This window comes from Dromiciops gliroides, chromosome 1 (genome assembly GCF_019393635.1).
Source record: "Dromiciops gliroides isolate mDroGli1 chromosome 1, mDroGli1.pri, whole genome shotgun sequence".
NCBI classification, from domain to species: Eukaryota; Metazoa; Chordata; class Mammalia; order Microbiotheria; family Microbiotheriidae; genus Dromiciops; species Dromiciops gliroides.
In genome coordinates, this window is record NC_057861.1 from 724,400,232 (window position 1) to 724,414,208 (window position 13,977).

At 38.7% G+C, this 13,977-nt stretch overlaps 1 protein-coding gene across 1 annotated transcript in view; it reads left to right on the forward strand.

Annotated features, from left to right (window-relative positions):
- PDZRN3 (PDZ domain containing ring finger 3) overlaps positions 1-13,977 on the forward strand; it is a 291,073-nt gene that overhangs the window by 25,448 nt on the left and 251,648 nt on the right. The gene's annotated exons all lie outside the window — the stretch shown is intronic.

Below are 13,977 nucleotides of genomic sequence, written 5' to 3' on the forward strand. Positions count from 1 at the left end.
GAGGAGACAGTCAAAGTGTGCTTTGTTAGATCTAGTTCTGATTGTCTTTGTACTAGGAGGAGGTCTCCTCTAAATACAGAGGAGCCAGATGATGCGCGGCGTGCTCAGGATTTCTCCCTCCCTCTCTCCATGGGATCAGGCATCTCTTCAGTGTGTTCTGCTTGGAGTTTTGTTATGAAACCGATGGGAGTCTGGATGTTAGTTAAACACCAGATGTGAAATCTCTCTTGTGTAAGTTGGGACTGTATTTATCTCGGTTGCCAAGGTACTTTTCTGTAGGCTTTGGAGCCTTTCTGCGGCCTCCGAAGTTCAGTGTACATGGGTTACATGGTATAAATCACTTGTCTGTGTTGGCCTTGTGCTCCCTTTTGTGCTGCCCCTAAACAACTTTCTGACGGATATCTAGAGAAAAGCCGCTCAACCACAGATATCGCCACCATGTTCACCTTCATTTCTCTGCTCCCCTGCATCGATTTAATTTTACATTCCCTATAATAGCACGTCTGGTGAGCTAGGCCTCTTCCCCTTTGGAGGTTTTCTGCTTTGGGGAAAGACACTGGGGATATTCAGAACTGTTAAGTGGAAGACAGTATGTTTCCATGGATAGGTTTGTTGGTGGTTGTTTTTGTTTTTACAGAATCTCAACAATTAAACAATTGAACAACTAATGTTATTTTGGAAATTTTCTTAGGGTCAGGGTTGTATAGTGGACAGAATACCAGACTTGGAGTCAGGAAGACCTCTTGCCTGGTCTATGGCAAAAGCTTTCAAATTGGTCTCCCTGCGATCCATCCGCTAAGCAGCCCAAATAATTTTCCTAAAGCATAGGTATGGCTATGTGTTTGACTACATGCACACTAAGTAAACTCCAGTGGCTCTCTATTACCACCAGGATCAAATATAAAAGCCTCTGTTTGACATTCAAGGCTCTTTCTTCTAGTCTCCTTACATTTCACCCCCCTCTATGAACATAACAATTCAGATGCCTTGGTCCATTCCCATGTGCTGTTCCATTTCCTATCTCTTCTCTTTACAGTGTTTGAATCCCTCATGCTTAGAATTTTCTCCTCTCTTTAATTTAATTTAATTTTTTGTGGGGCAATGACTTGCCCAGGGTCACACAGCTAGTAAGTGCCAAGTGTCTGAGGCCGGATTTGAACTCTGGTCCTCCTGAATCCAGGGCACCACTTAGCTGCCCCCTTCTCTCCTCTTTATTTCTCTAACTTCCTTCAAGATTCAGTGTAAGGCCTACTTTTTGCAGCTGGTCTTCTTCAGTGCCCCCAGCTCCTAATGTCTTTCCCTATTAGATTCCTTTCCATCTATTTTTATTTACACACACACACACACAGAGAGTGTATACATACATGTGTGTGCATATGTGTTCATGTCTCATATGTGTGACTGGTTTTGCCTTTTTTGTATGTCCAGAACTTAACAAGGGACCTGGCACACCAAAATAAGCTCTTAATAATTGTTTGTTGACTCATCAACTGACTCTTAGTAGCTGTACAACCCTGGATAAGTCACTTCACCTTTAAGCACCTTTTACCATCTTCTCAGGACTTAGCTACTCAGCCAGAGAGGGGCTGTCATTTATCTCCCCAGGAACTCCCCAAGGTGAAAAAAAAAATCACAGCTCCTTAATGGATCTCTGGTTTAATATTTAAAGATATTGGCTTAACGCTGTTGGCTTTTCTAACAAAACAATTCCAGAAAATAATACAGTATTCTAGGAAACTGAAAAGAAGATGGATTCTTTGGAGCCTGAGTAAATCATCTGTAAGGAAAAAGAAAAAAAAAACCATCGTGGGCATTAGCTCTTACCCATAGCACCTTTGTTTAGAAGATCCACATGGCCTCTTATTCAGCTGATGATGTACCCGACAGTTTTGGACACAAAGGGGTGAGCTAAGCTCCTGCTGCCCTGTTGGAATATAGTCACATGCCCCTCCAGACCTGGCAGGAACTGGGTAAGCTGCAGCCCAACTGTCGGAACACCACCGAACTGATCTTAAATGGAGTTTTTATTCTTTCGTGTACATTTGGTTTCTTTTGACAACCATGAAGGTCAGAAATACTGCATTTTTTTTCTTTAGTTACAGAGCCCTTGTCTTCAAATGGGATTCATGTATTCTTGGGTAAATCTCTTTCTGAACAGAGAGGGTTTGATGTCATTAAGCAACAATCTTCACGGGAAGGACAGCCTTCATTAGAGTTAAGATGTGTACTTACTGCCCGTTTTGAGAAAGAAGCAATTCCGTGGGCCTATTGTTCAGAAAGATAAGTGAAGCGTTTGTTGCCAAGGAAATAGTAGCACAGCCAGTTCTCTTAGTAATGGAATTTCATTGCTCTTATGTTTTGCAAATGAGAAATATACAGCTGTGGAGGATTTGCTTTTGGCAAGGGGCAGCCTGTATTTGAATTTTCAGTACAGTTTCTGGTAAGCCCCCTTTTCCCTTCAGTCAGTATGTGAAATATGAATCACATTCTTGTGCCTGAATGAAAAGAATGGAAGTCACAATGGCGAAATGATCTAGATAATTGCAGTTGACACATCACGCATGTATCAATCAATTGCTAATCTTGTTGAAGCAACACAGAGATTTCAGTGACTCTCCCCAGTGCGCACTGACGCATCTGCTTTCTGTCTTGTTTTAGCACAAGATAGGGCTTTAATATTTAACATTGCAGTTTCAGGTGGCAGGAGGGCGAAGTCCTGTGGGGACATCTCAGAGGCCTGGAGGTGCTGTGGCTGCATCTAGGGAATGGCAGCCTCCAGGTGCTCTGTGGGGCCTCATCCGGGTAGCAGCCTCGGCCCCAAATGTGGAGACCCCAGAGAAGCAGGAGTATTCTATGGAAAACACAGAATTAGGGAAGAGGGGTATGGAAAGTAATATACATAAGCTGTTTATCTGCAAATAATTATTTGTGAAATAGCAATATGGAAATAGTTGGAAAGGAGACATGGTTTTGTTACTAGAGCATTAGACTTGGACCTTGGTCCAGATCCTGCCTCTGGCACTTAGTGACATGGGCAAATCACTCAACCTCTTTGGGCCTCAGTTTCCTCACTTGTAAAGTGGGCGAGTGGTAACTGTGGTATCCACCTCTCGGGGATGGAGTGAGTTTCAAAAGAGAGAATGTCTGTAAAGCATTTTGCAAACTTTAAAGCACCATAATCATGGCAATTCTTTTTGTTGTTATTAGTGAAAAAAAAAATTCTCATCTGGTTTGATGCCTTTCAGATAGAAATGGTCCTAGACCCAGTCATTATACTGTTATTATTATTATTATTATTATTTTTTTTTTATTTTTTTTTTTTTGGTGAGGCAGTTGGGGTTAAGTGACTTGCCCAGGGTCACATAGCTAGTAAGTGTCAAATGTCTGAGCTGGATTTGAACTCAGTTCTTCCTAAATCCAGGGTGCTTTATCTACTGCACCACCTAGCTGTCCCTTGTGATTATTTTTTTTTATATTTATTCTTCTGTGGACTACTTGTTATGTGAATTAAATAACTGCTTTTTGAAGTTGAGTAAAAATAATAAGATGGGGGCAGCTAGGTGGCGCAGTGGATAGAGCACCGGCCTTGGAGTCAGGAGTACCTGAGTTCAAATCCGGCCTCAGACACTTAACACTTACTAGCTGTGTGACCCTGGGCAAGTTACTTAACCCCAATTGCCTCACTAAAAAAAAAAAATAAATAAAAAAAAAATAGTAAGATGTAAGTTCAGCTTCTCCTTCCCCTGCTTCCTCTTCCTCTTCCTCTATCCTATCTCTCCAACCTACCTCCTTCTGCTTTAGTAGAAGGAGTTCTCTCACTAGGAAGTATCTACATCAATTAAATCACTAGTCCAGACCATGGCAGAGTAGACCAATGACTGAACGCAGAGTCAAGAAAACCTGAGTACAAATCCAATATCTGATGTATACTGGCTGGTGAATGTAGACAACTTCTTTCAGTGACTCTTACCAGCTATCTAGGATTATAAATTATAGGTTCGGTCCCCCATCCACACCAGTGGAGGGAGTGCCCATACTGGTTTTCTCCACAGCTATGAAGTCATAAGTCTGGACCCATCCTCCTCAGAAAAGTACCAGAGTGATTACTGTTCATTCCATTGTCATCATTTTGCTTTCTCTTTGTGGCTTTTGTGAAGTAGTCTGAGAATGAGGGACCGGGATATAAATTTCCCTACCTGCCTCTCTTTCTCCCTAGAGCAGGGCTTCTTAATCTTTGTGTGTGTGTGTGTTTGTGTGTGTGTGTGTGTGTGTGTGTGTGTGTATTGGGGGGCAGTCCAGGGAAACCTGGGGACCCATTCTCAGACCACAATTAAAAAAGAAATCAATTATATTGAAATAAAGATGTCATTTTTTTTTCTTGTCCACTTTCACCTGCCACTGCAGTAACTTTCATGGAAAAGACATGAGATTGATTTGGCATGCCAGTTTTAAGGAACTTCTGTCCATCTTCATAACTTCTGTTATTGAGGCTTGCATCTCATGTCAAGTAATTTAATCTTTCACTGGAAGATCCAGAGAGCCACCTCTCCTTTTCCAAGCATCCCGAGCAAACCCCTGTAAATTATGAAACCATGTCACTTATCTCTTTTGAGCTCCAGTTTTCAAAATTTTCTTCCATCTATGGGTGTTCCTTTTACACATTTTTGGGCTTTTTCTTTTGTAGTTTGTATTCCAGATGCTATGTAGAATTAAGGTTTTAATCGACTCTTTTTGCTCAGTTTGGAAGAACATGGAAAGCCCCATGGCTCTTAGTTTCTTCTTTTCTAACATGTCATTCCAGTTGTTGGGTTGGTTTTTTTTGTTTGTTTATTTTGGTTTTTGGTTTTGGTTTTGGTTTTTTGGGTTTTTTTGAGGGGAAATGTAGGTTAAGTGACTTGCCCAAGGTCACTAGTAAGTGTCAAGTGTCTGCAGCTGGATTTCAACTCAGGTGCTCCTGAATCCAGTGCTGGTGCTTTCTCCACTTCTTCATCCAGGTGCCCCTTTCCAATTGTTTTGAACTGATGGCAGCCACAGTTGGACTGTTGATGTATGGTCCAGAGAACACTAATCATTCAATCAGGGGAAGTAATTTTGTTAGCGGTAACATTGTATTAGGGACTTGATTGGTTGGAGTCTAAGGGTGCCAAAGTCTGATATTCCGATAAAGGGATTGAGATTGGACAGTGGAGCCTAGTGGTGAACATACAGAGTGAGTAGTATTGGCAAGGATTAGACCTGGGATTCTCTTCCTTATGTTGTAAACTGTACTTTCTTGGTCCGGGTTCTGTGGTCTGTGAGCAATTCTCATGTGTTAGTGTAGCCCCCACCCATCAAAGCCTTTTCGCTGACTCACTTTACTAGTGCTAGCCGCAGTTCTTAGATGCCTGCTGATTTGCATGCCTATCTGTCCTGTTTTCCTTCTCTGATCTCTCTTTTCCCTAGTTACAGAACAGCCTTATGATGCAACTGTGATTGATCCCAGATATTCCTAGCTTAGGGCCATAACTATCCTCTAAATGGCTTCTTAACAGGGAGAGCCCCCTTTATACTTTGCAAACAGTTTGTGATAATCTGAAACAAGTCAACTACAGCTAAGGAGGTTACTTTACCCACATGTAACATGCTCTTTCTCTGGGTGGCCATTAATATGTTTTACTCAAGTCTCTTGTTCCAACTGTACACAGTGCTGTAGTTAGCCAGAAAAGGAAGAAAATTCTGAATTTGCAGGGAATACAGGTTATTCTTGGTCTCATAGGAATCCAAATAAAAAACCTTTTATGTATGAATTGACAATATGCTCATTTGACCCATTTTTTAAAATATAGAATGGGGGGAACTCTTTGAGAGTAAGAACAGTTTCCTTTGGGGCAGCTAGGTGGTGCAGTGGATAGAGCACTGGCCCTGGAGTCAGTAGTACCTGAGTTCAAATCCCAGCCTCAGACACTTAACACTTACTAGCCATGTGACCCTGGGCAAGTCACTTAACGCCAATTGCCTCACAAAAAATTAAAAAATTTTTTAAAAAGAACAGTTTCCTTTTTTTCTCTGCATCTCCAGCATCTAGCCCAGTGCCTGGCACATAGTAGTTACTTAATAAATGCTCATGGATTACTTGCTTACCTATGGAAAAATTGTTCTATTGAACAGTTCTAAAAATTGAACTATTTGCTTTATCTTGGAAGTGAATTTTTAGAGTAAATGTATGGATTAGATGCTATGTATGGGGCTTAAGATGTTTGATACTGATCTGGGCCAGAGAACTTGTTCTCTCTCTTTAGTGAATTACAAACATGATTTTCCACATTCAGACATTCAGCCTCCTCCCTATCGCTAATAATCATCCTTATGTATAATCTTCCATAAATAAGCTGACATGTGGGTAATGTTATGATTTAGAGACCTTAAGATGTAGGCTAACCTCCCAGGCATTTGGGTAAGTCAGTCATTCTCTGTTTTGTTTGCATTAGAGTTAGTTATTTTGTCACTTCTGACAAGGCTGGCTATGGTATCATCTAGAAAGCATCAGCCATTCCACCACTGCCATCACTCACTTAAGGCAGTGAATGTGGTTGAATAAACTGTGACTTCACTAGATGCTTTGTTAATAATAGGGGAGGGCTTTACAGTCACTGTTAAAACACCATATTATAACTCTCTTTAGGAAGAGAAAAAAAAAACCCTTTTGACCTTCTTTGCTTACATGAGACTAACTGAGTAAAAGAGAAGTCAGATTGGATCAGCGAGGATTTGAAATTTCCCATGTTATTTTTGGTGTTGGTGGGGGAAATCCTTTGCTGTGGTCCAGATTTTTTTTTTGGTTAATTTTCCATTTCATCAGTGGGGCAATGTAGACTCTGACATTTATATATACTGATTTAATCTGCAAATGAGCCTAGTTCCATACCAGGACCCTGAGAGATGTTTTTATTACTGAGCAAGCAGAGATAGGAGTAAGATTTGCCCTGGGCAGTGTTAGCACTGAGGCCCACACAATGCTGCTGTTTAACAGAATGGTGCCAGAATTGATTTCCAAGCCCTCCAAAGCAAAATGGGGGAGTATAGCAATCGTCCATATGATCCAGGATAACTCTCCCACCTCATCTCCCCACCCCATCTTGAAATATTCAAAAAGCAACTTTTGTCTGCTTTAAGTTAGATATTTATGAACCCTCTTCTTTGTTTTGGCCTTGGAATTTTGGTTCAGCTTCTCCTTTTCCAGATATTTGGGACATCTGACTGTTCAGAAGTGCCTTTTTGACTCTCTTGATATCATTGCTATTTATTTAGACTTCAGGGTTGGTCTGTTATCTTATCAACTCAGGTACTCATCAGCAGTGGTGTTGATCACAAGTCCTTCCATCTCATTGATCAATATACAACATGTTCACTGCTTGTGCTTGGGGGCCTTCCTCTTGTTCCCCTAACACTGTGTGTGGACAAGCACTCCCTAGTCACTGTCTTTTGCTTATCCAGCCCACCTCCTTCTCCAGGAATACGACTCTTGAATGATACCATATTAGATAAATTACCAGTGAGTCTCTTTTCCTTGGAGTTTTTTGTTTAAAATAACTCTCCTATCCTCTTGGGCCTCCTCACCTTCCTCCCCACAAACCATTTCCTCACTCTCTCAATCCTTTTACCATCATCACATGTGATGGAAAAGAGGGAGGGGATACTTTTGGAAACATTTTAGGCAGTAGTCCCAAGAGATTATAAGTGTTCTGAGGGCAGGGACTGTACAATATTTTTTTTCTGAGTATCCCTGGCATCTATCACAGTATAGTACATATGATAGGTTCCTAATAAATGCTTGACATTTGGGAATTGAATTGGACTTCCTGTAATAGGTTATTACAAGCCAGTTAAATAGTATTCATATCACAACTTTTTTGTTTAATTTTCAATGACCGACTCCAGGGTTCTTAGCCTTTCTTTGTGGTATGGAACTATTCTTGGAAGAATGTTTTAAATGGATAAAATAAAATATACAGAATGACAAAGGAAGCCAATTATAGTGAAATTCAGTTATCAAAAAACATTTTTAAAAGATCATTGACCTTAGAACCCCTGGGTTAAATGCTATACTTTTATACCCAATAAAGATGAAGTAATAACAAAGCCCATAATGAATTTTGTCTTCTCTTTTCCTCTTCTTCCCCAATGGGCTCTAGCTGGTACACTCTTGTACTTTATTTACTGAGGAAAGCAGTATTTTTTATTATCAGTTGATTATTATGAAATGAACAATATGAGGTTACATTGTGCTTGTCCCCCAAAAGCAGGAAGGTTGATGAAAGAAAGCAAAAAAAAAATAATAAAAAAGTCAAACTGCAGGAAGAAATCTGTGAAAGCTTCTTTAAAATAAGACAGAAATCCTCCTCTCCCAAAGTCTGTGGCATGGTGCAGAATTCCTAAAGGCATTTAATGCTAAAACTTTTGAACCAGGGTCCTTGAAGTTTTCCCTTCAGAGAGTAACCAGGCCCGATTCCTTGCCCATTTTAATAAAAGTTCACAGCATGTTGACACTGTGAACTTTTATGGGAGTTTTGAATTCATAAAAGCTTTAAAACTATCCTTCATTGGTTATCCCTTAATAGAAAAATTTAATTAAATCATTCACAAAGCTTTGTAAAATCTAGAAAAACTAACAGTGATTATTTCTACTTTTCAATGAATTTTTCTGATCGTTTATTTTTTTTCCAGTGTAGACTGGATGAAATAAAGAAAACCCTTGTGTACCTTCCTGTGGAAGAGGAAAAGATGCCATTCATACATTCAGATGATAAATGACTTTTAGAAATGATATAAGCCCCTTTTGTAAATTATACTTAGATACCTTTTTCTTGAATTTGGATCATTTTAAGAAGATTAAAGAGTATGTATGGAATAAACTGCCATATTGGATTGCATCTTGTAGACGCTAGACCACTTTCTTCCATGTTGAGATTAGCAGCTGCTGCATCTTGAATCATTCCCTGTGCATAATGCCCCGTCTTCCCCTCTTCTCCACAGCTCTTGTTGACAGCTCCTCTCCCTGATGTCTTCCTCTTCCTCTGACTCTTAATTCCTGTTCTTCATCAAGGTTCCCCTTTCCTGTCAACCCCACTGAGTCTTTGGAGGGCTCTGGCATACATAAAGAGCCTAAAACAGGGATTCCTACCCTTTTTTGGAGTTGTGAAGATAAATCACATTTCTTTGGTTTCATCATGCCCACACTTTTCTTCCCCAAAGCCTGGGACACGTTTTACATCTTTAAAATTAAAATAAATTCAAATGTGCTTCATGTATTTTGTAATATCCCAAGAGATAATGGAGGAAACTTTCTATGTCCCAGGACCACAGCTGGGAATCATTGGTCTAAGCACACTATTTTTTCCCCCTGTGTCTCTAGAACTTTTATTTGAGAATTCATTAGCCATCATGATATGGTTGGCATACTCACCAAAAACATTTGAATGAGGTGTTGATAGGAAGAGGAAATGATTTGTTGAGCATGGATTCTCCATTTTAGAGTAGAGGAAAGTAAATTCATCCTCATGTTGGCCCATGTTTATCAGGTAATTATAAATGATAGTCTCTTAAAAAACAATGGGGAAAAAAAACCCAACCAAAACTATTGTTTATCTTTGAGTGAGATACAAAGAGGCATGAGAACACCCCTGCCTTCTAGGATAGAGAGATAAGACAGACACTCAAGAAAAGGTACCATGTAATAAGTGATAAATTTTTTTAAAAAGATGGTATCGAACATTAAGTCTGGAATAGCAATCTAGAGGAGAGAGCAATCACTTTACATTGGATATAGAAAGATGATGGACTTTTAGATTTCATTTTAATAATTACACTTCCTGCCATCAAAATAAGGATGAATTAATAGCTTTTCACCCCTACTGTGTTCTTATTTTTAGTGTTGGAAGGGATCTCATTGACTATGTAGTCCAATCATACTCAAAAAAGGAATCCCTTTTATAACCTGACAAGTGGTCAAAAGACCTCCAGGGAGGGATAGCCTGCTATCTCCTGAGATAGCCCTTTCCATGTTTGGGGAGCTCTGGGATGTTTTTCCTGGCATCAAGCCATCCCATTTCCCTCCCTCCCCCAGACTTTTCTCCATCACCCTATTGCCAGTTCCTCTCTTTCTATGCTAAGGACTCAAAGCTCAGCTCCACCCTGGTTAAAGCCCTGCTTAACAAGGAACAGAACAAGTGCAGCTAGGTGGCGTAGTGGATAGAGCACCAGCCCTGGAGTCAGGAGTACCTGAGTTCAAATCTGGCCTCTTACTAGCTGTGTGACCCTGGGCAAGTCATTTAACCCCAATTGCCTCACTTTAAAAAAAAAAAAACAAGGAATGGAACAGAACACTGCAAAGTAGACAACAGCTTATTTTATTTTTACATTATTTTCAAAATATTTTTTATTTTTCATTTATGGAATAGAAGAAACATTTGCATAACAGTATTATACAAAAAGATGATTGCACATGAAACTGCAAATCTCTCATGTACAACTTGAAATTCCTTTTGAATATATAATAAAATTATGTAAATTTCTTTTTTCCCCTTTTTTTCCTTCTCTCTCTCCCCCTACCCCGAGAGATGGCTACCATTAGTCTCAAATGTATCTATTTATGTAAAATCTACTTCTATTTATCAGTTCTTTCTCTGGATGCAGATAGCATCCTTCATATGTCCTTTGAATACTGTGCGAATGAGTGATTGGTTTAATGATGAAAAACTCATGGGATAGTTCAGGAATTCCAGCTCTAGAGTAGAAAGGGAGGCAATCTATTCCATTATATAGATGAAGAAACTGAGGCCATTGAAGGTTAGATTGCTCACTTGTCCAGGGTCGTGCCAAGTAGTGAGCATCAGGAGTTGGATTTGAACCCAGATCTGTCAGTTCTACAGAACTAGTGCTCTTTCCATTATTTTCCTCTGCCTTGCCAAGTTCTATAAACCTTAGAATACTTTATGTCTGATTTGAGGCCCAGACCACTCTCTTTATCTGTTTTCATTTCTAGATTAGCAGTACTTGGAGTCTTTATTAAAGAACATTTACTGCTTCCCAGATTCACAATCATTTTTAATTGAACACGTATGCACTAAGTTACCACATAGGTTCTCCAATGGCCTGTGAATGAGTTGTTTTAAAATTAAATCAAAACAATCCTGCAGTCCCATATCAGTTTTTTAGAAAGTGCTTGGAGAGAGTTGAAGCGCCTTAAGGGAAAGGTGGCATTTTTCTGAAAATCTGAGCTTTGGCAACCTCTCAACCGAACCTTGGCATGCCTTGGTTTGATTTTTGGAAACGTGGAAAAGCATGTTTTCATTACATGTCTTCACCACGAGAGTGGAGGGGAAGAAATGGTGTTCAAGTATATATGTAATTCTGAACTTGATTCCACAAATAATGTTGCCTTTCTCCTGGCTCAGGGGCCAGGCCAGGCTGTTGCTTTGTTACGCACACTAGCAAAAGAGGGACCTGCCTGGCCAGCAAATCCCCCTCCCCTAGTTTCCATAGTAATCACTGGAGTAGAATAACCTCTGATAATACTGATAACCTAAAACCAGAAAACAAGGTTCAAAAATATTTTACTATGCTCTTATCTCACTCCATAGAATTCTTTAGTAGTTGGAAATAATAATGCTTCTAGCATTGCCTGTGGTAATGCTTAGAAATTTGACATTGTTTCTTTTTTTTTATTCTAGATACATTGTTTTTTGTTGTGCAGAAACTTGTTTATATAACCCAAATCGCTTATTTCCACTCCTAATTTCCTCTGAGCCAGGGATTCTTTACCTTTTCTGTGTCCTGGACCATTTTGGTTGTCTGATAGCGAGGATGAACCCCTTCTCAGAATGTTTTTAAATGCATACAGTAAAATACTGAATATCCCAAAAGTCCTAGTGCAGTTTTAACCTTCAAAAAAGCTTAAATCTATTTATTTATCTACGTTAGAGAGACTACATATATATATATATAAATAAACTATCAAATAGAATGTTATAGCCTACAGATTATATATAGACTATGTATATATACACATATACACATAGATTATCATGATATAAACTCTAGAGACTATGAAATAGACTATACATGTATATATCATGCAGCTGATTATATATCACTCTCATCTAATTGAACTCATCAATTTATGTTTTCTGTTTTTTAGTCATGTACTACATTTTCCTCCCTATATAATTACTTCTTTCATTGTATTCCATTCTAGAAGTATACAACTCACTTCTAACCCCTCCCCGCCACAAACACACATAATTTCCTTTATTATTCTTGACCTTTTGAATTTTCATATGAATTTTAGTATTTTTCTTAATTCTCTAAAATATGTTTTTGGTATTTTAATCACCAAAGTATTAAATCTACATATTAGTTTTGATAGTATAATCATCTTTCTTTTATTAGCTAAGCCTGATCATAAACATGGAATATCTCTATTTAGTTCTGTTGTTACTTCTGTAACAAATAGTAAATCTTGATAGATTAATTCCCAGATTAAAAAAAATAATTTCATCATTACATTAACTAAAACTTCTTATCAGTTTTACTGTTTTATTTTTAATTGGAAATAAATGAATAAGTTGATGATTTGGGAAGTACTATTATGTTATTTTGTAGAGTTAATCTTGAGGGGGTTTTGGTTATTTTCTTTCTTTCTTTTTTGGGAAAAAAAATAAACCATCATAAGATAAAAATGGAGATTTAGCATCTGATTTCACTAATTTATGAACCTCCCAGATGAGGAAGGCCTTTCCAAGAATGCAGGTCAATGCTTGGCAGGTCTCTACCATGTAGTCTTAGAGCAAAAGTTCTTCATCTTTCTTGTGTCATGTACTTCTTGGTCAGTTTGGTGAAACCTGTAGATGCCTTCTCCTTCGCACAATAAAGTTTGTTAGCTACATTATTACTTGAAAGAAACATTTCATTTCATTTATATACTAGGAGAAATAAAGATGTTTTTTATCTCATACAAATTCCCAGGCTCCCTTGAAATCTCTTCACAGACCCCTTGTAGCTCCTTGGACCCTATAGATGAAGAACTCTTATCTTTATAGTTAGTTGCCTAGAGGATTGAAGGGTTGCATGACTGGCCTGGGTTCACATAGTGAGTACATAGAAGAGTCAAGGCTTGAACCCAGGGCTTTTGCCCTCTTTCCACTGTGCCAGGCTGCATCTAAACCCCCATGCCATCCTCCAGTAAAGACATTTAACATCCTTTTTATTGACATTTCTTCATTTTGTTTCTTTTTCTTTATTCTTTTTTTTTAAAGAATACAGGCAAGAAAGATGATGGAAGTCTGCTGGATGACAGCTTTGTTTTTAAGGTTGAGAAGTCTGGCTGTGTAGCAGGGCCTTGGTGTGACAGGGACTGAAACCTGAGGAAATGGAGCCATAGCAGAATGAAATGGACTAAAAACCTGATTGGGATGCCTCATGCATTCAGAAACGTTGTCTTTACACAGTCACTTATAGCAGAAAATTGTCTATTGGTTATGGATTACTGTCCATTTTCATCACTTTGTCCCAATCCTTTAAATCTAACACAGACCAGAGCTCTCTTTTTTTAACTTCTACTGGCAACAGTTTGGGTAAGCCACCATATTCTGATGAGTGAAACTTCAAATTCATTTGGAAACATGGTACTTGCTTAAGAGAAATCTTTGCACAGGGAGAAAAACCTTTAACATGATACCTACAAACATTTGCCCACACACTTGGTTTCAGTGTAGATTGGGTTATGAATTATTCATTCGGTGTTCATTACAATCCTGCCAATTAGATTATGACAATATTTTGAATTTAGCTTCAGATAATTTAAAAGTGGATCAGTTAAAATTATAGAAGAAATAAAAGAAAAAACCTAGTGTAGTGTTGGCAAGAATGTTACTTTTTTATCAAGAGAGCCAAATTTTATCATCTCTTTTCTGTTTGTCATCTCTTCCTACTTTATTGCTT